Source organism: Chrysemys picta, chromosome 6, assembly GCF_011386835.1.
Source record: "Chrysemys picta bellii isolate R12L10 chromosome 6, ASM1138683v2, whole genome shotgun sequence".
Taxonomy (NCBI): Eukaryota; Metazoa; Chordata; order Testudines; family Emydidae; genus Chrysemys; species Chrysemys picta.
Genome location: NC_088796.1, coordinates 110,029,705 through 110,056,229, shown reverse-complemented (window position 1 = coordinate 110,056,229; position 26,525 = coordinate 110,029,705). Strand labels below are relative to the sequence as shown.

At 41.5% G+C, this 26,525-nt stretch overlaps 1 long non-coding RNA gene across 1 annotated transcript; it reads left to right on the top strand.

Moving 5' to 3' along the window:
• The first annotated feature begins 281 nt into the window (after positions 1 to 281).
• On the top strand, positions 282 to 12,456 carry LOC135972436 (uncharacterized). The gene is made up of 3 exons (XR_010588901.1): positions 282 to 422; positions 11,374 to 11,450; positions 12,337 to 12,456. It is a non-coding gene; the product is annotated as an uncharacterized LOC135972436 (long non-coding RNA).
• The last annotated feature ends 14,069 nt before the right edge of the window (positions 12,457 to 26,525 follow it).

Here is a 26,525-nt window from a genome sequence, read left to right as displayed (position 1 = left end):
TTGAGAATCAGCCCCCTGGATTCCATCTTCCTTCACTACTCCCAGATCAGCGATGACCTCCACCCAATAAAAACCCACAGCCATCTGTGTCTAAACTAAGCCTCCCTCCCACCCTAAGCTAGAAATTCAAATCAATTACAGGGGAAGTTTAAAAGCAGCTTGGAGCCATGGTTAGAAAATGAGCTCCAGCTTGGAAACCAGCCTCAGCTGAACTGTAATGAGCAGCTTTCTGGCTGTGGCATTAATAAAGCCTCCAGCAGGAGGACACAATTAGCGTGACGCTTTTAAACTAGACACCCGTGAAGGCTGAGTTAGTAGTGCTAGAACAAGGGTCACTGGGGGAGTTCCAGAAGAAAAATTCACTGGTACTGTAGGAGAGTATTTGAATTGTCCTAATGCTTGCCACTGTGGAGAGAGATGCGGTAAGTCCTGCTTAGGCTGTTCAGGACACTGGTGAGTAGAGAGAACTGGGGCTCCACGTAGCAGCAGAATGAAATCTCTCCCACTGGGGGTGCTTCAGTGCTGGTGAGAAAGAGATAATGTGGTACTGACTCACATGCAGGGTGGACCTTAAAACTGACTGTGCTATTCCTTGGTGAGAGAGGTGATCATATACTCAAATATGTATATGGTTGTTCCATGATAGAGGATGGATCCAACATTAAACTGATTTAAAATTTTTATTAAAGTTAATGTTTAAAATTAAATATACACAAGTTAAGAGGGAAGGTACTGTACATCTGGGGTCAGGCTTGGGTTATGAGGGATTACAGGTAATGGTTGCAAGGATGTGGAGATACATACATATCACATAACCGGCATAGACCCAGAATGGGGTGCAAGAGTTTTTTAAAGTGTCAGTGGATAGGTGGGCTTGGGTATGCCATCCATGGAATTTATAAGGAGTCCAAGTCAGTATCGGTGCAGTGAATGAGTACATGGATGGGGTGTGTCCCTTGGGCTGTCAGGGAAGGAAGTGGGCTATTTCCCTGGTCGGCGGTCTCAGTTACTCAGTGTGGTATTGGCGGTGTCCTGTGATGTGTACCGTATAAATGTCTCTGGACAACCTGATGGTGTTGGACACCATGAGCTGTCTCATGAGCTGGGGTAGCATCGACCGACTCCGCACGCTCTCAGAACCGGCTCGTTGTGGGGGGGTCTCACGAGCCCAGGGCTCCCATGATCAGGGTGTGTATCTGCACCTCGTACTATACTTGCTTTTAGCCTAAAGTACCAATTGAAGTGGTTTCTATAATGTGGCTGCTTGTCCACTAGGAATTGAACTGAATTCTTTTTATATGGGTTACTAAATTGTCAAACAGCAAAGATTTTGTTACCTATTGGCTGTCTTCGTTGGCCAGGGGTCTCTGTTTAATAATGGATCCAAATATGTCTCAAATTCTGCTACTGCAACCAGTAGTATATGGTTTGACTGACCTGGGCAGATAGGGGTGACCACATTGACTGGCCCAAATCATGTCAGACACCCCCCCCCCTTTTTTTTTCTCTCTCTCTGTTTTGAAATGGTTTTAACTTGGTTTTTAAATGTGCAGCTCTAGCCACTGATTAGAGGGCTCAGTTCCTGTGCTGGTTTTGAACTGACTAGAGGTACAATATGTGTGTTCCATTCCCACTCTCCTGATTCTGGTCTCCCTTAGGAAAAAACACTTCTCAACAGTGTTTGTCATCAAAGAAGCATGAAACCTGCTAATGTTTAATTAGAGGCAGTACCAATAGATAGAGGCGATCACTTAGCTTGGATCGGGGCAATGTAAAACATAAGAGGAAATTAACACAGGTTTCTGCAACCATTTCTGATTAGCAACTCTATAGCATTGACTAATTCTGTCCTAGTGTCTCCTGTGCAAGATGTAGTGATTGTGATAATTTGTGTGTTGCCCTTTGTAGGAGACTCCTGGAGGCAACAGCCATTATTTGTGTTCAATTTAGATTTAACTTGTTACAAAGGAGAGAGTCACACTGTACTCTCTCATGGAGGATTTTGTTCTCTTGTTTATATAAACTAAGTCATAGATGTAAATGTTTTTATATAGAAAATATAACAGAAACGAAGGGCAAAATTGAAGACCATGTACATTGTGATATAGAATAATAAAGAATGTCTCTACCTAGATTTCTATAAGCACTAGGTGGAATCCATACCACCTGGTCCTTAAAGTAAAAGTTGTGTAGAATTTTAACAGAGAATGATGATCTTTCTATAGCAATGTTAAATAAACGCATAGAACTCCAAAGATTGAGGTATAATTTCCTATCAAATTATATAGGATGGTCAAAGTGTTCATTTAGAACAATTCTCTATTAAAAGTTAATGTTTTAGAGCCCTTTCTATACAACTCATTGTCCCCTCCGCCCCCCATTTAGCTCTGTTGGATTTTCCCATAAGGTGTGCCTTGGGAAGAGGTCCATGACTAGAAAACATGAGGACCATACACATCCTGTGTATAGGGAAACAGGAGGCCGCCTAGAAATCTTGCCCGACGGCATTCTGTGTTCCAGGCAGATAGTTAATTTCCAGCTCAATTGGGAATTTAATTCACTTCCTGAAATAAAAAGGTTCTGCTCCCCAAGGACAGCCCAATTGAACTCGAAATTAAATATCTGCCTGGAACACAGAATGCCCTGGAGCAAGACTTCTAGGCCACCTCCTGTTGCCTATCAAAGACCTCAGTGTAATATGATTAAGAAGCTAACTGTCTGGTTTTCCCCCCCTAAAATACAAAAGATCCATGATCAAGTCTATTTATTTTGGTAACCAAGGAAATGGCTGTTTGTTATAATAAAAATAAGCCTGCTGTTCCCAAATCTGCAATCTTCATTGCTGTGTTGTAAAAGATGCCTTGTATCTTGGCTCATTAGAAGCAAAACTTTATTTCCTCAAAGGAAAACAGTCCGGAGAGAGAGTTTCATCTTTAATATGGCTGTACTACAACAATGCCATTATCCTGAATTCAGATGAATTTAATTGAACTCTAATGAACAAAATTAGTAATTTTATGCAATTACAATTCCATTTAAATAGTTAGAAAATGGATGCGATGGTAATTGTGGTTGACTTCATTTTCCTACAGCCTGAATCTCTCAGGCACTTCTTTCTGTCTCCCCCGCTGTGCAGAAGATAGTTAGCCACTGGGGTCAGGGAGGACGTTGGCACTATTCCTTAATGCTGCTTTCTGAAGTTGGCTCCTCTGCAGTTAAATAAATGGAGGAAAGAGGAAATTGGCCTGGTAGTATGAGATGAGCTGAGACTGAAATGCCAACCTCAGTAACTGTATGGTGCTGGGTATCCTGCCACAATATGCACAGGGGGTGTGGCAGTCTGAAACACTCAGGACCTCAACAAATGCTGGAGGTAGGAGAGCACTGGCTGTGGGAGAAAGATCTGACCCTAAAGAACAAATCCTGAGAACCACTGAGGGCTTGTTTACACTTCCAATGCTGTGGCACTGTAGCACTTAGTGAAGACGCTACCTACGCTAATGGGAGGGAGTCTCTGGTCAGTGTAGATACTCTGCTGCCCTGATAGGCCATAGCTAGGTTGACTGGATAAGCCCTTCCATCTACATATTGACCGAACCTCCGGTGCGGACAGAGCTGTAACTGCGTTGCTCAGGGATGTGGGTTTTTCACGCTCCTGGCAACATAGTTCTACCAACATAAGTTTGTAGTGTAGACAAGGGCCAAGCTTTGGACCTGTGGGTTTTGCATTATTTGGATTTCTCACTGTCCCTGATTCCCTGCCAGCTGTAGAAATCTTCCCAATTCTTTTCTCCCCTACCCAAGGGCAGTCAGCCTGACCGAAATCCTATGAATATAGGTGGCTCTGGATCTGAATGCAAATTTGAAGCTGAATGCAAGTAGCCATGCACCTCTTTTGCTGGGGTTTGAAGTGTTTAATCATTACAGCCATCTGGTGAAGGAGGAGGAAAATCAGAGAAACATGAAGTGAGAAAATAAAACCAAAATGAAGGGGAAAAAATACTTAACTCTCCCTTTATTCTTTAATCTCTCTTCTAACCCCGCCCAAGTAAAGACAATGGCAGTTACTTACCCAACTGTTTATTGTGTATCTAGCACTTGGTGTTTTGACCTTGTATTTGCTGGCAGCCAGTGAGTTATGAGGGAATTTCCTTCTCGCTGCACAGACAGAGAAAACACTTCATTAACCCTCCTTGCTGGTTCCATGGAGGGATACATTAGACCTGAGGCTTTACATTAGCAGTTAGAGGTTTGTTTGGGTTTTTAAATTCAATTTTTGAGGAAGTTGGCTCTCTGAAGCACCTGAACTGTACTGGAGTCATGGAGGGACTCCGCAGGGAATCACTGGAGAGACATCAATGGACAGAACAGAATAAGGAGTAGGTAAAGCAATGAGATTTGTTTTGCTGCGTCTGCTGCCTCCTTCTAAGTCCTTAAAGAGCATGAGTAAAAGACCCAGGAGCAATTGTAACCCTCCTACTAGGTGGCGTTGGTAACAAAGATTATGTTCAATATCTAGGACTTCCTCTTAACAATACAACACAGAACCAGCTCGCGGCTCCACCCAATAATCTGGGAAAATTAACCCCTCCCACACTCTTTCTCTTCCCCCCCCCCCCCAATGCCTCTGGGAGGCAACACTTCCTTGCTTGCAAGTATTGAGTCTACATATAATAAAAAAAAATTATTAAAAAGGGAAAGGGAACCCAGCATTAATTTGGGGAAAACACCACGACCACATTCAAATGCATGTAACCAAAAGCAAACACCCAACCCACACTACGCTGGGTGGTGTTCTTTGCCTCAGTTTCCCACTTCGTGGTGTGACAATCTGAACAAATGTCCCTTTACCAGGTCACTCCTCTTTCCCTCTGATGCACCCCACTCAGGGTTGTCTTTAGTCAGCAAAGACCCAGTGTTCAGAGGTGCATTCACGTGGGTCCACCTTCCCCACCCCCCCAAAAGCAAATGTTGAGACCCCTTTGCTGCTGCCTTTGCACCTGGCTCACTGTTGCGTGCCACTGATGTCACTGCCGCTGTTTGCCACCCCGTTATCTCTGCTGCCTCTCATCTCTGCTGCTGGTTGCTGCTCACTGTCCCTTCTGCAATGGAGCTTTCTGAACTTAAAGATTGCACTGGGTGGCAGGGAATCCCTGGGCTGCTGCCTCTTCATTGTCTTTCACTGCAGCACTGTCCTGCTACCAAGTCTAAGGCTTAGCTCCTAGACCTGCTCATCAGTAACTTCAGCCTGGTCTACACTTGGGGAGGGGGAAGAATCTCTTTCAGTTACGCAACTTCAGCTACATGAATAATGTAGCTGAAGTTGACGTACTTGGATCGACTCACCGTGGTATCGTCACTGCAGTGAGTCAACTGCTGTTAGTCCCCCGTCGACTCTGCCTGTGCCTCTCGCTCCGGTGGAGTACACAAGTTGACGGGAGAGCGCTTGGGGGTCGATTATTGCATCTACACTAGACACGATAAATCGACCCCCCCCCCCACTGAATGATCGCTGCCTGCTGATCCGGTGGGTACTGTAGACATACCCTTCAAGTCTTGTTTCTGTTCAGTAATTACAAGGATTCTCCAATCAGCTGTCTTCAAACACTGGAGAGGGGAAGGGTCAAATGGCATCTAGAACTCTTTAGGCAGAGATCACACCATCAGATACAAACAGCTGTCTGCACTCCCTCACATCTTCAGTGGGATTTGGCACCCCTACCCTCTGCTTAGCAATTGAGGTTGACTTTAGGATGACCCCCCTCAAATAGGACATGCTAAGGACAGCTCTGTGGTCCTTTACTCATCCAATAAGGATAACATTTCATTGCCCCTGCATTCAAATTTATTTTTATTAAAGCTAATGTTAAAATTATCTAATACACAGATTAAAGAGTTTCTATACAGTTGGGTACAATGCTTAAATTATCTAAAAGTACCAAGTTTGGTTAAAAGGTCATAAAATACATCTGCAATATCCCAAATTAAGGTTAATGAATTTAATGATAGTTTAAATATTAGCATCCAAATATTCAGCTACATCACTCATAAAAAGTTATACTGAAAGTAGCTTATGGAATGTAAATATAGTAATGAGTGTAGGTTGTCCCTCAGCCATTAAGAATGTAGGATAGGTTGTCCCTCAGTAAATACAATCCGTCAGAGAAGTATTTCAGTTACCTACCGACGTCGCTTCTCCATGGCACTCTAGCTCATTTCCCCTGGTTTTGCCGATGTCCAGTGACCTGTTCTAAATAGATGTCCCTTGACCAACGTCTGTTGTCCAATACCATGAGTGATGTGTAACCCAAAACCAGCCAAAATTGGTCACTTTGGCAAAGCTGCTCTGTCTGCAGAAGGCAGGCTGGGAAGGAGGTGCGGTAGAGCCTCTGAGCACTAATGGAAAGTAGAAGCAGCATTTTTTTTTTCCTCAGGGTTTCACCACAGACAGGTCTGCTGCCAAGGCATAGAGTTGAGGAGAAAGAACTGGCTTGTGAAAACCAGAGAAGCTGCAAGCTGTACAGAGGCAATGACTATTGCCACACAATGCCCCTAGTGCTGTGGTGGGCAACCTGCGCCCCGTCAGGGTAATCTGCTGTCAGGCCATGAGGCAGTTTGTTTACATTGACCATCCACAGGCACAGCGGCCTGCAGCTCCCAGTGGCCGCGGTTCGCCGTTCCCAGCCAATGAGAGCTGCGGGAAGTGGCGCAAGCCACAGGGACGTGCTTGCTGCTGCTTTCCGCAGCTCCCATTGGCAGGAACGGCGAACCGCGGCCACTGGGAGCTGCGGGCGGCTGTGCCTGTGGATGGTCAATGTAAACAAACTGCCTCACGGCCTGCCAGCGGATTATCCTGTTGGGATGCATACAGGCTGCAGGTTGCCCACCACTGCCCTAGTGCGTTGATCCAGAAGTTCTCTTCTAAATCTGTGCTGAGCCAGATTCTGCCATCTGGGAGATTAGAAAAAGTCAGAGGGAACCTTGATGTCCCCTACTGCCTCCTCGTGGCCATGGCTTCATCACTTCCTAAAAACAATCTCTCTCATCAATGGTGAGTTACTAATCTTGGAAAGATTAGATTTGTTGTTGGTAAATTTGTCACACACACACACACACACACACACACACACACACACACAATATATCCATTGATGACGATCAGGATTGAGAGCTAGAGAACGTAAGAAAAAATGCTGCTTGAGAACTTGTTGGAATTTGATTTAGGGGCATATATTTTGACGCAATGTTGCTGTTCGTTTTTAATGGTTATAAGTGCAACTGTGAGAACTTTTAAATTAATTCAAAATAAAAATGCTTAAAACTTTGTTCAACTGAAAATTTTTATTGAAAAAGCTTAAAAAGAAACCTCAATATTACCCATTAAATTATATAAAAAAGCAAATGTTGCCAAGTTTATTACTATATAATTTTGTACTATGATGAAAACAAAAAAAATGTAAAAAGGGAATGCTCGTTTCTGCATGGCTGGTGTGATGTATGGTAGCATGGGCTGCCATTGAGTTAAACGCTGACAACCAAGATCCTGGAATGAACCCCAGAGTAGTCTGTAGCAATCCATCTTGTCCCTGAATTCCAGCAGATGCTTTGTACATTTCGCAAGTTCTAAAGCATTTATCTAGGCTTCCACACATGGGATCGACCTGCTTTTCCAATTCATCAGTATTATCATTCTGGCAGGCAATATGGCCCTTAAGAAAAACTATCCCTCTTCCCAACAGCTCACAGTGTATAGAGAAGCAGTGTTACTTAAAAGGAGTGCCAGTGAATTAATTCCTGTAACAATTCCAAGCAGCATAGTAATTCATCTCACTATTGCATTACAAAAGGGGTTTTTATGTGAGAATCCAAAAACATATTTGGGAGTGTGGCTTTGTTTCCCATGAACTTCTAACATCTTGGCTCTGGAACTTCAAGAAATCCTGTGAAGCGTTAGTATTGAATTACCCTGATCTGATGGCCCGTGGAGTAATTCTAGACTATGGGCCTGGTCCAAAATTCACTGACGTCAATGGGAGTCTTTCCATTGACTTCACTGGGCTTTGGCTCTAGCTTGCATAACCCAGGCAGAGTCACAAAGTATTGTCCATCCAGGAAGAAAGGAAGAGGATTTGGGTGTTTTTCCAAATCAGCTAAGTAGCATTTCTTTGTTTGGCGAAATGTTCAAAATTAAATCTGTGGTAGGTGAAATTCCTACTGGAACGACTTAACCCTCACCATTTATCAGTATATCAGCAAGAGAGTTCACACGTGCTTGCCAACCATGCCAGAAACGAGGGAGATTTATCAATATGCAGAAGAGGATTTATCAAAAGAGGATTCCTGTGCCAGGATGTATTTATTTTCACTATGCCTGCAGCTTGTGTCTACAGACTTTGGCAGTCCTATGAAAGAGGATTGGTATTATCTTTTCTGCATGGACATGAGGTTAGGAGATGTTCCAAAACTATGAGTTTTGAATGTTTGGTGCTGATAAAGTTACATCATTAATGTTCAAGTAGTGCCATGTCATTGTATGACTCACTCAATGTGGGAGAGGGGCGGGGTGTGTGTATATGAGTTTAGTAGATTAAATCCCCTAAGACTTTGTAGCTTATTTAACAAAAGTCATCTTCACCCTCCCTCCCCACCCCGCCAGCATCTTGGAGGAATTCCATTAATTGTCTGTCAATTTTTTTGAGTAGCTACTCAGAAATATTCACGGGTAGCATGCTAAGCAAATAGTTCAGTTTGGCATGATGTGCATTGTTGTGATAATCCTCTCACATAATGAGGAAAGAAGTAAGTTTATCTTTCTGTGTCAGCCTGAATTTTACTGAGAGGAAGTTACTTGAGCTACTGGAAATAGTGGCAGTAGTTAACGATACTTGTGAAATATTTCAGTGTCTCCTTTTGCCCTCCCATCCCCGCCCAAAACAGCACTATAAACTAAAGCTTGTGGACAAAATCAAGATAATGGCATTACACCCGACTTCTTCCAGTTGATTCTAACCACCTTCCCAAGAAACCTTCCACAAGCCTAAAAAGAAACTGAGCTTAAAAACAGGCAAAGTAGGATATTCCTGTGCTTGGTTTATGTAGAAACCACACTGGATGGACATTCCCTCAGAGCAAGCTACAATAGTGCAGGATGGCCATAATAACAATCCTTGATGGTTATCTTTGATTGTTAGTCACGCTAAACTTCCTGGCCAGATCTTTAATGGAGCTATGACTGTTTACACTAGCTACGCATCTGCCCCCTGAGATCCAAAAGTTGCCTGACCAATTGTTGCACCTATCCTACAATTCCCAACACAGCTCTGGTTACAGTTAACTTGGTTCAGATAACTGAGGTAGGACTACAGGACATTGTCCATTACTCCATTCCCCTGGGTTTCCAAATTCTCTTCACCCTGGTTAAGTGTACGTCTATCTTACATAAAACTAACCTCTTTCAAAATATTTGCAATTCTCTAGCAATTGACTTACTGATCTGTAGAACAAATCTTCTAGTGTCTGTTGAAATATTCTGTATAGGGCATTTCTCTTCCACGAAGTAAGGTTGTGGTCTGTACATAATAGCACTCAAACCCATCCCTCTTTCCCCTCATTTAATTCTAGATGCTAATGCTAAAATCAGAGTGAGACTAAAACTTGAACTTGAATCTGAGGTGAATTTCAAGAGGAAGGTGAGTGTTTGGTTACAAGTCTGTGAATCCAAACTCCTTCCTGGGGTTCAGGTTCTGGGTTGGCTCTAAAGCTACAAGAGGACTTTTTCTAGTTCATGTTGGAGTACAGATGAAATCTAGCAAGAACAGCTGAATTCATGAGATTTCTGAGTGGGCAAAAAATCTCCCAAGAGCGGTTTGATATTTTTGAGCTGTCTAATCTGGACCTGAGCCATCGGCAACCTTGCACCCTAGCCCTAGCATAAACCTAATCCAGATCCACATTTGAGTACTACCTTCATGGTCCATCTCTAGCTAAAAGGATTTCAGTAAGGATCAAAATGATGAGGCTCTTTGATTCACTGAAACTTGGCTGACTAAGATGAGGATTTCAGTTTTTACATCAGCTCCTCCAGGCTTTTTCTTTTTTATATAGTCATAAACTGTGTACTGTCACCAGAAGGGAGGTGTGCTGCTGTGATGAATTTCTCCACATTCTAAATCAAATGAGAACCTGTGACTGAATCGTCTTCAATTAAACACATCACATGTAGCCTAAAGAGAGCAAGTCATTTAGCAATTGCTGCTATTCCCCACCCCCAAATCAAATTTTACACAAGATTTATTGCAAACTTGTAGCTCTACAATTCATTAACTATCAGAAGTGGCTGATTTAAGGAACTGGCTATAGATGTAAAGTGGACTGCATTTTAGGTTAATGGTTTGAATCGGAGTGGCCCAAAAGTTGTTCTGGTCAGTAGCCGTTCAGAATTGCTGGGGCTTAAATATTCCTGTGGAATATTCTGCCTCCTTTCTGACAGTCCCATCTCTGTGTCAAAATGTGCTGAAGCACTTCTGAGAGCTTGTCCTCAATTTGGTTTTATCATACTTGCGCTATTGTCTGTGTACCATCAATAATTGATCTTATGATATCAGATCACTAAGTGATTATATTTGACTTGGATTTAACATTGATCATTCAAAATATCTCCAAGCACTTAATTAATTTTTTATTCTTTTAAGCAATTACAGCCTATCTTCTAAGGGCATATTCTCTCTTGATGTGTATACATATACTCGTTAATGGTAATAAGCATGACTTGTACACAATGTGAAGAGATTACCCTGGAATGTTATATTTGATCTACATCAGTTCTAGCTGGTTGTAAAACCCTTCAGATTCAAAATATCTGGGTATAGTGGGTATTTATTACTGACTATTAATTTTAAAGAAATAAAATCAAGAAGAACCACGGTTTTTGTAGGACCTACAAGTTTTGTGCCCTATTGTTAAAGGGATAGGAGAGGCAGAACAATTAACTATATTCCCGGTACCGTTGTGAATACACTGATGCCAGCAAACTACCATCAAATTCCAAATCTAATGACCGAATTCTAGACTAATGTATTAATTTTGGTTCCACCGACAATTGGAGGAAAAACATGGCAGTTTAGTGGGGAAATAACTTTTTCTAAAAAAAAAAAAAAAAAAGATAGGACCACTCCCTGCTCCTTTTATACTGATCTGCAAAATGTTTTTAAAAATATACATTGAGGAACATTTTCAAAGGCTGCTGTGGGAGCCAGGCACCAGCTCCCATTGACCTTCCTTGGGGCTGGCCTTTGAGAACTTTCCCCACAGAGCTCCCATGTGGCCTGCATACCTGGGCAGGGGAGTAATGTGCTCCCTTACTTCTCTGGACAGGCTACCAGTGTGGCAGGTCAAAATGTGGAGGGGAGAGCAGCTGCCACAAGCCTGCAAGGCAGAGTCCGCAGGGAGGGGTAAGTAAGCTGCACCCAGGGCCAGCTCTAACTTTTTTGCCGCCCCAGGCAAAAAAGAAGAGTGCTGCCCCCGCCCAACCCCTCCCCCCCCCCCCCCCCCCCCCGAGTGCCAGGCCAGGCTGCCAACCCCCCGGAGCGCCGGGCCGGGCCACCCAAACCCCGGCCGGGCCGCCCAAACCCCTGACACTCCTCCCGCCCCCCCCCCCCCCAGTGCCGCGCTGCCGAAACACCCCCTGCGCTGCCCGGCCGAAACAAAACACCGCAAGCACCCCCCGCCATTGGCCGCCCCTTCTAAGGTGCTGCCCCAAGCACATGCTTTGTCGGCTGGTTCCTGGAGCCAGCCCTGGCTGCACCAGGTAAAAGGTTGGATCACTTTCCTCCTCCTGGAGCAAGAGGAAATAGGGACCGACTTGTGGTTCGCAATCACAACTTGGTCTCTGCTCTGCTCTTGAAGCAGTGCAGCTACCCGAGCCCCTCACATTTAGCAGATAGCTCTCAAGTAAGCAAGAATTACCCTAGTATGGAAACCTGTGGATAGCCTGTTACCCAGGGGATCTCATGCTCTGAGTGTTGCAAATGATATACAGAGGGCACTGGCAGCACACAATAAGATGAGAAATAATGTCAGAAATAGCCATTAAATTCTATAGACCTAATTCTGGCCTCCAGTATTCATGTCAGATCACCCTGAAGTCCGTTAGATTTGTGCATTAGACCATAATCTGACCCTTAATACCAAAATACATTTCACAATTTATATGTGGCAAGACCTGTGCTGAGGAAAATGAGTATGGTAGTTTTCCTTTAAGTAATAGAGACATTTCATATTGCTTTACTGGCGTCTTTAAAAAATACTTGAAAGGACTTTTTTTTTTTCTTTTTCCAGTTGCATCTATACACAAAGGAAAATCAGTCTTTCTCAAACTTCATAAAAGTTTAAAACACAACTTGCTGTTTGTATTTATTTGTTTAGTAGAACTCTTTGGAGCCTTGAAACTGAATTGTTTTCTTACCAACCCTCAATTAACAACAAATCATTGAGCATCAAACTGATCTGTTATGTTTTTCCATACACCACCAAGCAAATCTCATTTTAAACCATTTGACTTGAAACTCTCAGTTGCTCATGTTTCATTCTCTTGGTGTAGGTGATGACAATTTTCACTAGTTTTCCAGTTACCATAGAGTCCACCAGGCTACACAGGACCTAAATTACTATAAAATAAAAAATCAAAACAGAAGTCCCCTTTGTATTTAAAAACAAACAAAAAAATCTTTAAATCTTCTTTATATGTCAGACAGTCAACAATGGCTTTAAGAATTGCCCAGCTAAAATTTCCAACTGCATGGGCTAATTCAGTGCTCTGGGATGCAAAACCATCAGATGTTTGTTTGTGACTCAGTCTCGGGGATATCCTTTGCAGAGCTAGTTTGCACCCGTCAATCTCTGTAAGGCCCAGTCTTGACTAGGATTTAAAGGTGTGATATTTCATGTGAGCTAGCTTAACCTAACAAACACCTAGAACTTTAATCAACATGAGGGAATTTGTACTTTCGTGTGTACTTAAATTGGTTGGGTTACTCAATCAGTTTAGCACACACTAAAGTACAACTTGCCTTGTGTTGACTATATCCTACTCCACAAAAGGCTTAAAGGCCTCCACAAGGGGGGAGGCAGTGGAGATGAGGGAGTGTGAGTGTGTGTGCGCACACACACACACACACACACACATGCATATTCTTACCATATTTGCTACTGCATGTGTAACTAATAACTTTACTGAAACCAATATCTGAGATGGGAGCCCACATGAGGAATTAACAACCATTGCACACATGCCTGCCAATGATTTCTTTGATTGAACCAATGACTGCAGACACTTGAGCTCCTGTATTCAAGAGGGAGGTCACTGGAGATTGAATTCAGCTTGGCTTCCTTTTGTTTTGCAAAATAGCCACAGCCATGGAAGGATGATAACTGAGATATGGAACAGGCTCATGTTCTTAACAATGAATTATAATGCATTTGGTAAAAGAATTGGGCCACACAGGACATGATTTTCATAAACGTGGGCACAGAATTGCACACCATGGTTGCAAATTGTGTTTGCACAGTAATTGGCTAGTTAGATGTAAACAACCTTGTTTTTGTTCACCGTCATAGTATCTTCATGCACAAATCTGTGCTTACATTTTTTTCAAAGCAAAAAACAAACCAAAAAACCCTCAGAAGCCCACAGATTTACATAGTAATAGAAACAGTTTGTGGGTTTAGTAGTAAAACAATAGTTTAGATACATTTATGTATAACAAAGCAGATACCTTCTCCACCTCAAAACTTCTGCACATGCCCTGGTGGGAAGATCCCTGGGTTTAACAGCTTTCTAACTGGCCCACTTCATAGTGTGTTCAAGCTGTTGAACAAATGTCTATTTGCAAAGCTTCTCCTTTTTACTTATTTGCAACAGAAAAGCAGTCGTGAAGTCCTGTATCTTAACCAGTTTATGACCCGCTTTTACATAACATGACAAAGTCATCTGACCCAACATGCTTTGCCTTTTTTAGTTGACCTATATCCCACCTTTCTTACTGTATCCTTGAATCAACTCCTTTCCCAGAGAGAAATCTCAGCATCTTGTGTACTTTTAGGATCAGTTGCCTTCCTCAATGCCTTCTTATCTTTGGAGTGAAACAGCTCAGTCTTTAGCAGGAAAAAACTATAGGACCAAAGAGGCAGTGAGTACTGTGCTGATTTGTGCATCATTGTGCTTGTGCATATGGGTAAGGCAATATCAGACTGGCAAAAGTCCAGTGAGCCAATATCATGCTTGTGCTGCTTATTACAGCTTGTTATCAGGAGAGCATAGAGCTTTCTCCACAGGGGCAAAATGTTCAGTAAAGAGGAAATATAATGAGACAGGAAGGAAGCCAGATGACTAGGGGAAAAACAAGGGAAGCAGTAACTAAACTGATAAATATCACACATTGTAAGTAGTCACAACTACAGAAGGAGCTGGTGTACAAGCTCTTTCCCTCTCAGGCTGGGCGATCTTTCTACAGAAGATATAGAGAGTTACCATTCTTTCCCATTTCAGCATGTCTATATTGTCAGCTTTCTTGCCCGATGTGTATGTGAGACAGTGAGCGAATGAAGGCTGTGATGTATTCCGTTTGCCGATTGTACCTAGTCCCACTTCTCCACTATATTTTACCTGTCAGGAGCAGTGGATTTAACAACCCAGCATCTAGGTAACTTACGGCTTTAAGTTACAGCTGGCTAGTTCTCCAAATAAAGGAGAAGACTGAGATAGCACTGGGTTGTTGGAAGTAGCGGGAGATGTTAAAACTTATGATGGGCCCCCTTCGTGAGGAAGTGTGCCCGCGTTTTCTAACATAGGTGTTTTAATTAGATCTTGGCTTACTCCTGGATACCCAGGCATCAACCGTGGCCAAGAATGTTTTGGTTTTCTTTTCCTATCTGTACCAGGTGAGAAGAATTTTGAGATATGAGATTTTGCCACACCTACCCATGCATTAGATAACTGTAATGCCCTCTAAAAGTGGCTGAACATTGAGACCTCATGAAGAGGGAGGTTATGCAGAAGACTTCTCTCTGCTAATTACGTGGAATTTAACACCAGGAACATACTTTACTTGATCTCTTGGACCTGTTTTAATTCCCATTGGAAACTTAGTGGAAATTAAAGTGTTGGTGTTAATCTAATAAGTCCTAAATGGTTTAGAACTGAGTACCTGAGAGAGGTCACTTCTCTTCATGTACAATATACAGCTGAGATCTGCAGAGGCACTCAAACTGAAATCCCCTCAATAGACACGAGGAATTTGTCATTATGGCATTCCTTGGAAGAACTTTGGTCTGGATAAGTTATCCTACTGGACATCCTGCAAAGGGCCAAGAAGTTGTGGGGTTTGGGCTTATTTTATCTTCATTAGCTAGTGGATGTCTGTCTCAAGATGCGGGACAGAGGCCCTATATAACTTTCCTATCTTAATAGGATAAACTGAGAATGGGCTGGACACCTGTAGTTTTATATTTTATACTTACAAATAACAGAAAATCGTTTTTTAGAAGCAGGTAAAGTTCCTCCTAAATACTCTCGGGGGGCCAGGGCACACGTTTACCAAGCAGGGAGGCTCCAAGCTTCCGCCTGGTGATGCGGTGCTGTGGAATTGTAATTGCCTCTTCTTGACCACTGGAAACCAACCCTGCTTTTCATCTCACTACAGTGGTGTAAATCAGGTGTAACTTCACTGAAGTTGGTGGAGTTGTACTAGCATAAAAGTATGTGAAAAGAGAACCCAGCATCTACCTTTGCAATGGGACCTGACTCTGATGGTATGTCTGTGCTGTAGCTGACAGCAAGCTTGCTACTTGGTATAGTGGGCTCATGCTACCATGCTAAAAATAGCAATGTGGACATCGAGGTACCTTCGGCTGGTACCACAACATCCCCACTGCTATTTTCAGAGTGCTAGCGCAAGCCCTGCTAGCACAAGTTTGTCTGCCTGGGCTGGGGGCAGTGTAGACATGCAACAAGGGGCTGCTTGTAGAATCACAGAGATGCCTAACTTTTTTAACTTGTCAAACTGGTGTGTGTGGTTTCCCGCCCCCCCTTCCGATGCACCCACTTACGCTATTTTATATTAACCCACAGTGATTCGGGCAAAAACAAGCCCTGGAAAAGTCAAGAAAATTGCCTGCAATTTTCTCCAATATTTTGATCAAATTTCAAACATTTTCTCCTCCAATTTCCCATTGGCCTTGATTACTGGCTGGGAAAATAGTGTGATGGAGTAGGGAGAGGGAAATAGCAACTTTCTCTGAAAAAGATTTAACCCAAGCAATCTCCAACTGGATTTATAAACAGAGGTAAAATGTTGAAGAATTTTTAGCATTTATTTTAGAATAACCAGCCTGGCAGAGTAATATGCAGTTTGATCTGAAAATAAGAAAAGTGGCAGATAAGAATAGGAGAGTGAAATAAGATTTTTTTCCCAAGACATAGGGAAGCACACACAGAATAGCAAAGCTCATGAAATGCAAACACATATGCTAGGTGGGGGTCCTGGTTCCTTTTTTTCCCTCCTCAAGAAAATTAAGTATCTGTATGTATGTATTTATTTATTTATTAAAACTGAAAGCTCCACAGTACTTGAATCCATTACCAAAATGAATGGATTCAATATCTGTGCAATGATGTGTTCAAAATGAAAGCGACATCATTAAATGTCAAAGATGTTATTAACACATTTTACTCCTTACCAGAATAAAACTGGCATTATCTCACCAGGTACTACCCACCCCACTTACAATTCAGTATCTCGACTTCATGGTTTCTCTGCCCCCAGAAGGCAGCAGACAATGCCACTAATTGTAATGTCTGCATGGATCCCAGTGCTTAACCCTCCCATATGCACTCAGACATACTTAACCAGAATTCCAGGAAAATATGAAACATGCTTGTTATGCAGAGAACCTTCTAGCTGATTATTTAATCATGCATTCTGAAGCCATGACTTTATACCATTTGTGCAATCACAAGCCACACATTTCTCCTCTTTTCCTTTTTCTCCATGTCCCAATGAAGTGATTTTGAGGACCTGTTTGGAGGGTGTAGTGAGCACTGGCTTGTAACCATATTCAACAATTTCCTAGAATTCTCCTATCTGTTACGTGCCTGGAGCTACTACCCACTAAAGGACTTCATATGTTTGAATATTTAAATTGAAAGAAACAGATTTGGGAGAAACTACATGAATCCATTATTGTAGCTGGAATATCTTACTGCTTTAGGCAGAGGAGATAAATTGCCACAAAAAGTGATACCAAGTTGGCTTGATTATTTCATTGGATCAAATACATCATGCTGTCTTAATCTCTCTGCTTTCAAGTCAAAATTAAAGAATTTTACTATAACCATAATAGATATTATTATTTGCATATATTTCATCTCAAAGGAGACTTTTGAAGTTATGTAACGCTTAAGCATTTAATTGTTCTTCACATCACTGAAATATCAAATTATATTCAGAAACCAAAAGGATTCTCCTGGTAGATAGCAGTGACTGGCCCATTATCTGACAAGGACAGCATCCACAAGTGGAAGACTTTACACCAAGCAAAGAAAAAACAACTGTAAAAAAACTGTGGGACACCGAGAGCATCAAGAAGCAGTTCTTAATTTGTTCACTTCTGGAATTTACAGGTTCTTCTCTGCTGTTGATTTGAAGAATTGCAATGTTTATTTTTAGTGTCCATGTAAACCATTGAGCTAATACTAATAAATATATTATTGTTGATGATGTGGTTAACATCACAACTATGGCATGCTCATTCCAAAATGGTGAGAGCTGGGTTTTGCATGGACTTCTTTAGTATACATTGTCGGTGAGCATTCTGATTTAATTGCTAATGCAGATTTACTATTGGCCACATTTTCTAACTCAGGGCTAGGGAGGAAGTGAGCAATAATTGGAATTCTTCCTAATAGGATTTACTATGTTCATTTTCTTACCACTGATGAATTTCATAATAAGCCACTTGAGAACTTTCTTTCTAACACTCTTGTTGCTGTCACGATTAAGCTTTCTCTGCTTACCCTCCCTTTCTATGCCTCGCTGTAGCCCATATAGACAAGCTACAACCTGGCAATCAGTAAGTGTAGGCATTTCATTTGCAGTTAATTCAGCCCTTTCCAGCCATTTTCCCCCATGACATTATGGCTGTGAATATAAATGGTGGATTTTTATGTGTGCTAGAACTCAGTGAGATGCAAGCACCAAGAAGATATTATCTGATACCACTGTGTCAGTAAGAGTTAAATCTTTTTGACAATTCAATGATTCCCTTTGGGTTTGCACAAATGGCACCTGTTGTTGAAGTCAATAGAGCTTACAATTTAATTTCATCTGCCTGCAAACAATCTCACTCATTAGGGGGTGAAATGATGATAGAATTCACTGAGGCATGCAGGTTCACTTTCTACAGGGCAATACGTAAGTACAGTCATCATTTTCAGCAAAGGGAGGCACGATTATCCTGGAAACTGATGGTAAAGTAGAAGAGAGAATCTTCAGAAAAGCATTGTAAAAAGCCAAGCTCTGCAATTTCACTACATTTGTTGTTCAGTGCCAATTTGCAGTCTAATTACTGTGTTTAACAGGATCTGAAAATGTAGTAGTCCAAATGACAGGTAAATGGCTTTTTCCATACATTAGCGATGAACTCATCAGCTTTTGGCAGTAAGTATATGTAAGACTGAAGACTGTCTGTCTGTTCCTTTGCCTCCCAACTTTTCATTGGATTCGGTTAATTGTTTGTAAAATATAAATACACCGGTATTTTCCTCAAAAGGTGGGTGGTTTGGTTGGATGGATGGACAGGCAAATAAATATGTATAAAATAACATGGGTCATGTTCGTTCCTGGGAGAAACTCGTTGAAGTTGATGGGCTTACATCAAAAATGAAGCCTGCCCTAGATCATGACAATTCCCAGACAAAAGCTTTGTTCAGCTGGATTCAAAGTTGAGAAAATGGACATTATCTTGAAAATAAAACACTTTAAATAGTAGATATTAAAAAACCAACCATTAGGAATGCAGGAAATTTAGGAGCAAAGCTTAATGTAAACCCCTCCCGCTTTGAACATTCAAATGTCAGAAAATGCAGTTAGGCCTCCTCAGATAACCTTAACTTTACCCCTTTAGCAATTTCATTGTTATCTCTCCCCTTATAACTACTTTGAGATTAATTATTTCTGGATCAGGTCATTTTTCTAAGGGCTTTAAGAAGTATGTAATCATAAGGGCTAGATAAATTTGGACAAAAAATGACTAATACTTCTATGTAAGGCATAGTGTAAAATTACACCATAGTGCTTTGTTTCTCCTCTGTATCAAATATGAATTATTAACAGGCTTGTCTTATACACACAACATGAAGCCCCTTCCCCCTCCCAAGCAAAAATTGTGGAATTTCATTGTTCAGTGATAGTACTTCTGTTGCAGCCCATCCCCCTTTCAGTGTTTTTGAATTGTCTAGTTAGATTGTAATCACTTCATGAGTGTGTCTTGATCTTCAGTTCTGACTATTAAGCACCTACCTACGGGTGGCCGACACTATACAGATAACATATTCATGACAATCACATACATTCAGGTTTCAATCAGAATTCCCCATTCATCTCATTGGGGCATACTGCTTAAGTCCTGGTAGCATCAGCTGGTTGAATGAATTTTTTGATCAACTCTAAGATGAGTTTCCACCAAAAAAAACCAAACCTTTTTTTAAAACAGAAATTTCTGTGGAAAATACCTGTTTTGATTAAATATTAATCAAAAAACCAAATCCCCTAGCTCCCTACATTTATCAGTTATTGGCTACCAAACATTTTTTTCTAAAAATATTTTTTGTTGCAACTAGCAACTAAATATTTTGTCCAGTTGGCCAAAAGTTTTGGGTTTTACTGAAAATTGTCCTCCAACTAACCTGTTTCAGTTTTTGGTTGCTGAAAATGGAGACACATTTTGATTTTTAATCAAACCCCAAAACATTGTGTGAATTTCTCTATTAAAAACTTAGTTTTGTAAAAAAATGTTTGAAGGAGGGAATTTCCCTCTGAGCTGGCTCATAGTTATGATTGTTTAAGATGCTGTGATGCAAATTCCCCATATTTCTGTACAGTGTTTCACAACACACAGTGGTATTTCTCATATGTGAGTGGTACTCACTATAAAAGGTGTATGTCACAGATTAAAAGCTTCCCACATTTTAGACCTCTGATTTGATCTACCTTAAAAATGTTTGAATCAAGTGAATGATGTACTGGTTCTTTGTAACCACATCACTTTATCACAATAACTTTTTAAAAAGCTAATGGCCACTGTCAATGCATGTCAAATTTTGTGTTTTTGTTTCATGGAATAAGTCAGGAAGGGCGAGCAGAAGTTATTTAACAAACTTCTCTTCTAGAATTGTCCTGATGTTGTGATACCATGGATAATGATTTTGACAAGCAAGACACTACTTGCCCTCCCAGGCTTCTTTTCCATAAGAGACAAAATGGGGAAATCAATGCTGTCCAAAGACAATAGGAAAACCTGGAAGTGAATTGTTTTTATTCTCAAGCTCTTAGCAAGGTATTAAACTCTGGAAAGCACTGATTTAAAAACAAATACAATAAAAAAAATCAGAATTGACAAGTTTTGTTTGATTGTGAAGCAGATCTGCCCACAAAGGTGTAGAAGCCCTTCTACAAATACAAGTTAACTAACTGTAGCTAACCCTGGAGGAGTATGTTGACTGGAAAGGGCACACAATAGGGTTTTATTACTGGGCCTACCTCTGATTCACTGTGTGACTGTAGGGAAGTCATTTAACTGCCTTGTTCCCCATTTTATAGTTGGAGAAATTGAGGCACAATTTATTGTGATTTATGTTACAATATTGTCCAGATGCTCAGATCAAGATTGGGGCTGCATGGGGCTAGGACTGCACTATAAAAAAAACAGTTAAAGAGAGTCCCTGCCCTGAAATATTGCATTCTAAATGGAGACACTACATACAGGATGGGAGGATAAACCAAGCCACAGAGATGAAGTGACTTGCCTAAGGTTAAACAGCAAGTTATTGTCAGAGCTAGGACCAGAACAAGGGTCTTTGGACTTTCAGCCTCGTGCCCTATACCCACTGCAGCTTAGCTTTTTAAAGGCCTTTGGGATCTAGGGGTGAAAAAGTGCTAGATAATTGTAAGAGGCTATTATTCACAAATTCTGCTCACAGATTACTGACATTTGTGGAGATCCTGTGCAGAATAGGCAGTAGGGATCTGCATTGCACATAATAAGAGATCTGCAGTGCTAATGTGAGAGCAACATTTTCCCTGTTATTATCAAACCACCATGTGTTACTAGGAAAATGGAGGGATAGCAGCAGTGATAAAGAAGCTGAAATTTTCCTAATAAATTTGTGGATCATACTAATGGAAAGGACACTTACGGGAGGTATTTAATAATTGCTTGTTAGCTAAATAATCTTGAGGGGTTATAATCTGTTTCTATGATTTTTTTTTCTAGGCATTAACTATAATACTGCACATATCAGTCTAACTTTAATAAAGTTTGTTTTGGATTTCTCCCCACTCTGGCTAACCCCCTCCCCCCGGGCCCTGCTTGTCTGTCTATTAAATTAGTACAGACAGCAGGTGGGCCCTAAAGAAATTGGAAAACAACAGCTGAGCTGAGTTAAAGCAGACTGTGGAATCCTGCTATGGAACATGAGATATCAACCCTATTATACTGCCTGCTCAGTGAGGAGCCGCCACTCCGCGCCCTCCCCTCCCCTCCCCCCATCAGCATTAAAATCAAGAAGCTTTTCAAATATAACTCAGGATGTGCTATCAAGTTCATTTTAACCCCTTCATTGACCTCGACATACAAAGCACAGGGGGGGCTTGTGTGGCTGGCTTCTTGGGATGTGCAGTTCACATCCAGGTGTTCCTGTAGTGTCCATTTAAAAAAGCCAGAAAAGAATATTCTAGGTGTATTGTGAAGGGGTGAGGAAAGGGTACTTTTATTATATTCTCTTCTCTTACTGACCAAAGTTATTCTAGGAGGTGGGCTGGATAGCAGTGAGAGGGATAAGAAAAAGCTAAGAGCGCTTGTTAGGGTGACCAGATAGCAAGTATGAAAAAATCAAGACAGAATGTAGGGGGTAATAGGCACCTATATAAGAAAAATTCCCAAATATTGGGACTGTCCTATAAAATTGGGACAGCTAGTCACCCTAGCGCTTGTGTACACGTGACAAGATTCAGAAGGGAGACCGGCAAGGACCAGTGTTTGGTTTGGTTGGGATCTTGAGACCCTGATTGATTATATTCCATATGCATTTAGACATGGGATAGCAGGTTTTTTCACTCCTGCAATGAAAGGGCCAAACAGAAAATAACACTTTTGCATCAGTCTTAGCAGGATATATGTTTTTTCCTGTATCTGTTGTCATTGGATCATGTGGAGGAAATTCATATCTCGTGTAACTCCCATTACCTTTAGGTTACCCCAGGGACAAATTAGACCCCGTAGTCCTATGGTTAAATTAGTGTGATGCTAGGAGGCCATGCTGGTATGCATTATAAAGAAAGGAAATAAAGCATTCATTTACCTTCAGCTGGCACCCTAGGTCTTTCTCTATCACAATGTTGTATTGATCGGATCTCTGTCATAGTGAAGCAGTGGCGGCAGAGTCTTCAAACTCTACTATTCAGAACTGCCAGAGCCATTTTTTTTAATCTTCATCTTTGGTGTCAGGGCCGGCTCCAGGCACCAGTTGAGCAAGCTGGTGCTTGGGGCGGCAGCTTGTAGGAGGCGGCATTCTGCCCAATCCTAGGGCGGCACAGACGCTTTTTTTTTTTTTGTTCCGCTCCGGCTGCCCTGTAGGGGGCAGCAGCGTGGAGGACGGGAGCGCCCTGCAGCAAGCCCGGCAGGGCAGCCCATGTCCTTCCCTCCTAGCCGACCAGAGTGGTGCGGAGCCCTCCCGGCAGGGGGCACAGAGGGAGGGGCTGCGTGGCAGCGCCCCGCTGAAGCCCTGGCCGCCCCCCTTCTCCCTCTCCCCCCGCTCCCTCCCCTTCCCCCCGCTAGCCGGGGCACATCTGCAGGGCAGAGAGTCCCCCTACATCCTGGCTCCGGCCGTGCTGCAGTTGGTTTATTTTTTTGCTTTGCTGTTCTGGCCGCCGCGGTTTTTTTTGGCTTGGGGCGGCCAGAAAGCCAGAGCCGGCCCTGCTTGGTGTCATGTTACTGTGTTCCATCATATTACCTAATATTACATCACAATAAATATCACTGAAATATGATGCAACACATGCTATTGCGTGAGAACGTTTGATATTTATCATGTAATAAAACCATAGTGGTACCATGTAAATACCATTGGTTCATATGGAATTACTGTACCTTGTAATTATAGCCCCACTGAATGTCACAAATGTTCCCTTATATAATTACATGATATTCTATAGTAATGGTATCAAACAATGTACAGCAGTAGTGGCTGTATATTTGCGATTTAGACCATTACTGTTGAGTGATTTTTTGGTTTTTTGCAAAGACCTTTTAATTGTTTCTTAGTAAACAACTTATCACTCTGAGTTGCAGTGTTTGCTTCTAAACCAAAATACTCTTACTCTCTAGAAAGAAAAATCTATTCCTAGCTAACATACTGAAATACTCAATACTATTAGCAAATACATATTTGGAATTACTTTATTTTCAAAAGGAGTCAAATTCTATTGCAGGTAACTTTTTTTTTTTTTTAAATGTAGGATAAGATTGTAAAGGAGTAATCAACCCATCAACAAATTGTTTCTCCAGCACATCTCAAATTGAAATAGTTTAAAAAGATTTGGAGCTGATTTAACTTTATTTTGGTAGGGGTTATACCAGGTTTATGTAGATACCTCCCCATTCTGATACAATTACCTACAATCTTTGAGTAAAGGAAAGGCCACAGAGGCTGTGTGCCAGGCATGGTGAATACAGTCTTTCTGATCCACTGAAACTTGGGGGGGGGGCAAATGTTAACTTCATTTATAAACTAGGCTGAAGGGAGCCTTTTAGAACTCAATTTTAAAATCTGTTTGTGGGAAGGTACTTGCTTGGGCTGGACTCAGAAGCCTAACTTCAGTTAGTTGAACTCCTAGGCACCCATGGTTTACAGATATTCCGCTTCTTAATCTTACAGTTTATATGTATCTGACTTTGAGATAGTCCTGAATGAAAACCTGGGTTGAAGTGCTGGAGGGTTGAGGTTTGGGTCTGAATTGTGTGGCTTAGACATGTCTCTATTTTCAACACTATGAACTTTCTGGATTTGGAAAAAGAGGCATCTAAACTTTTTCCTGAAATCCACTGAACAACATTTGTGAAGTTTCCTGTAGGAATCCTAGCAGTAAATCTTAGTTCATAATGGGTTAACAGAACTTTCTATGGCCAGCTGGTAGCAATCAGGGTGAGGCAGATTAGTGAAGCAGTGTGCCAGGAGCAGACAGCTGATCAGTGGCAGAGGTCAGAGACTGAATATTGAGCATTTCTGTGCAATAAACTACTGAAACTCCTAGAAGAAACACCTGTCCAATCTACCAAGAACACATTGTACCTATGTCTTGTCCTAATTTTAGGATCCATTGCTCTATTGAGTTGAGCTGCTGCTGCTTTTAAAAACTCTGCTTCAGTCAGTGCCATAGAGGGCAACTATCCTCAGAGGATAAAGGTGCCATAAATTCTACCAATTAAGGAGGCGCAATGCTTTCCTCAGAGGTGCTGTATAATCAGGCAGGTGAAAATGCCATGGTACTATCAAATGCAGAGCCAGCCTGAGTCATCCTAAACTCCTGTTCATCTGCTCACATGGGAATTTCTCACAAGGTAATTGCCTTGAAAACTGGTTCAATTTTCAATAATCCTGCATTCGCCCAGGGAAAAGAATCTCCATGGGAAGAAAAATGCTGTATCTTACAGCTACCAAACGGAAGTAAATAAGGCAACATGAAATGGGAGAATTTGAAGGTGGCTGAGTAAGATTGCTTTAAATTCATGAATTAGATTACATACCTCTGCCTCAATCAGAGATGGTGTGTGTTTTCTCTCACTCTGTGGGTGCATCTCTTGCAAATTACAATACCTGTAAATGCAATTTCCTTCGCTTAGCTTCCTTTACAGTAGGTAGGTCACAATCTTGGTAGGTTTTCATCATCAAGCAGTATGCCTTCTACCCGAAATCCTTTATACGTTCCGGAGGTTTGTGCTTCCTATTCAGGAAAGAAGCCTGGCTGCAGTGATTGAGTGTGTGCATGCATGTGTGTATGTATACCTTCAGTTTAAATTGTTGCTTTAATGCACCTTTTAGCTTCCCGTAGTCACATTTCACTTCAGGTTGTAAGTAAACCACTTTTTCTTGTCTTTGAGTAACAGAATCAGGAAATTTAGACTCTCCGTCCATTACTTTATTGGAGTAGATCTTTTCGATTGTTCTGGTCATGCAATGTAGTCATGCTCTGCTCTGCTGAATGACCCCAGCTGCAAAACAGGATGCTTGACCTTTCTATCCCAAGCCCCAGCATCTTGAACAACCTATTCATCAGCTATTTCAAAGGCACTATTTCTTTAATGGGTTTCCTTATGCATATACAGATCTTATTAGGTGCCAACAATTTGTCCTATTTTAGGTGTTAGCAGTAGTGCTCATATATCTTGTTTTAAAAAAAGTTCATAACTAATTCTGCACCCTAAAGTTGAAAGGTAATAATTGGAACAGAGCTAAAAGGAAAAAAAAATCTAATATATACAGTTCAAGATATTTCCCCTTGGAACAGAGCTGATCTTGTCCAGATATCAAAAATTCCTCTAGTGACACATACAATTCTCTGTCTGATTCTCAGGAAAAGATTAATTCTTAATATTCTGAAACCATATCAGGACACATACCCAGCCTATGATATTCATAGCCTCTTAAAAATTTCTTCTGTTTCCGTTACAGCCTAAGACTGTGGCTAGATTCTTCCAGTTCTTTCAGCTCCTTTGGACTTCAAACCATGGATGCTTTGTAACCATTATGTATTTGGCTGGGGATTGTGATGGTCTGATGGACAGTTCTTTTTCAGTTCATTGTGTTTCTTTCAGGCTGAAATAGCTCAGAAAATGCCCTTTAGTTCAGTTATGCTTAAGGATGACCCACAAAGGGGCAAGGAAAGCTTTATACCTGTCCCCTCTGCTTTTTAATGATAGAGGTCTGAATTTTAAAAACCAAAACCAACCAAACCACTTTCCCCCCCTTTTTACTTTTGTTTACGTTAGGGAAATAAAAGATATCAAGTTTTGCCTTTCCTGTCTTTGCTAGAAATCTCTTTGGAGGACCAGAGAAGTGGAGTGGCAGCATTTTCAGTCCACAATAAATGGAGTGTCAGTGTTTGAATTTTATTTCTGAAGTGTATGTCAAGTTTTGGCTCGAACGAGTGTTAAAAAAACAAATAAAAATAGAGTTTATATAGTCTGACTAAAAA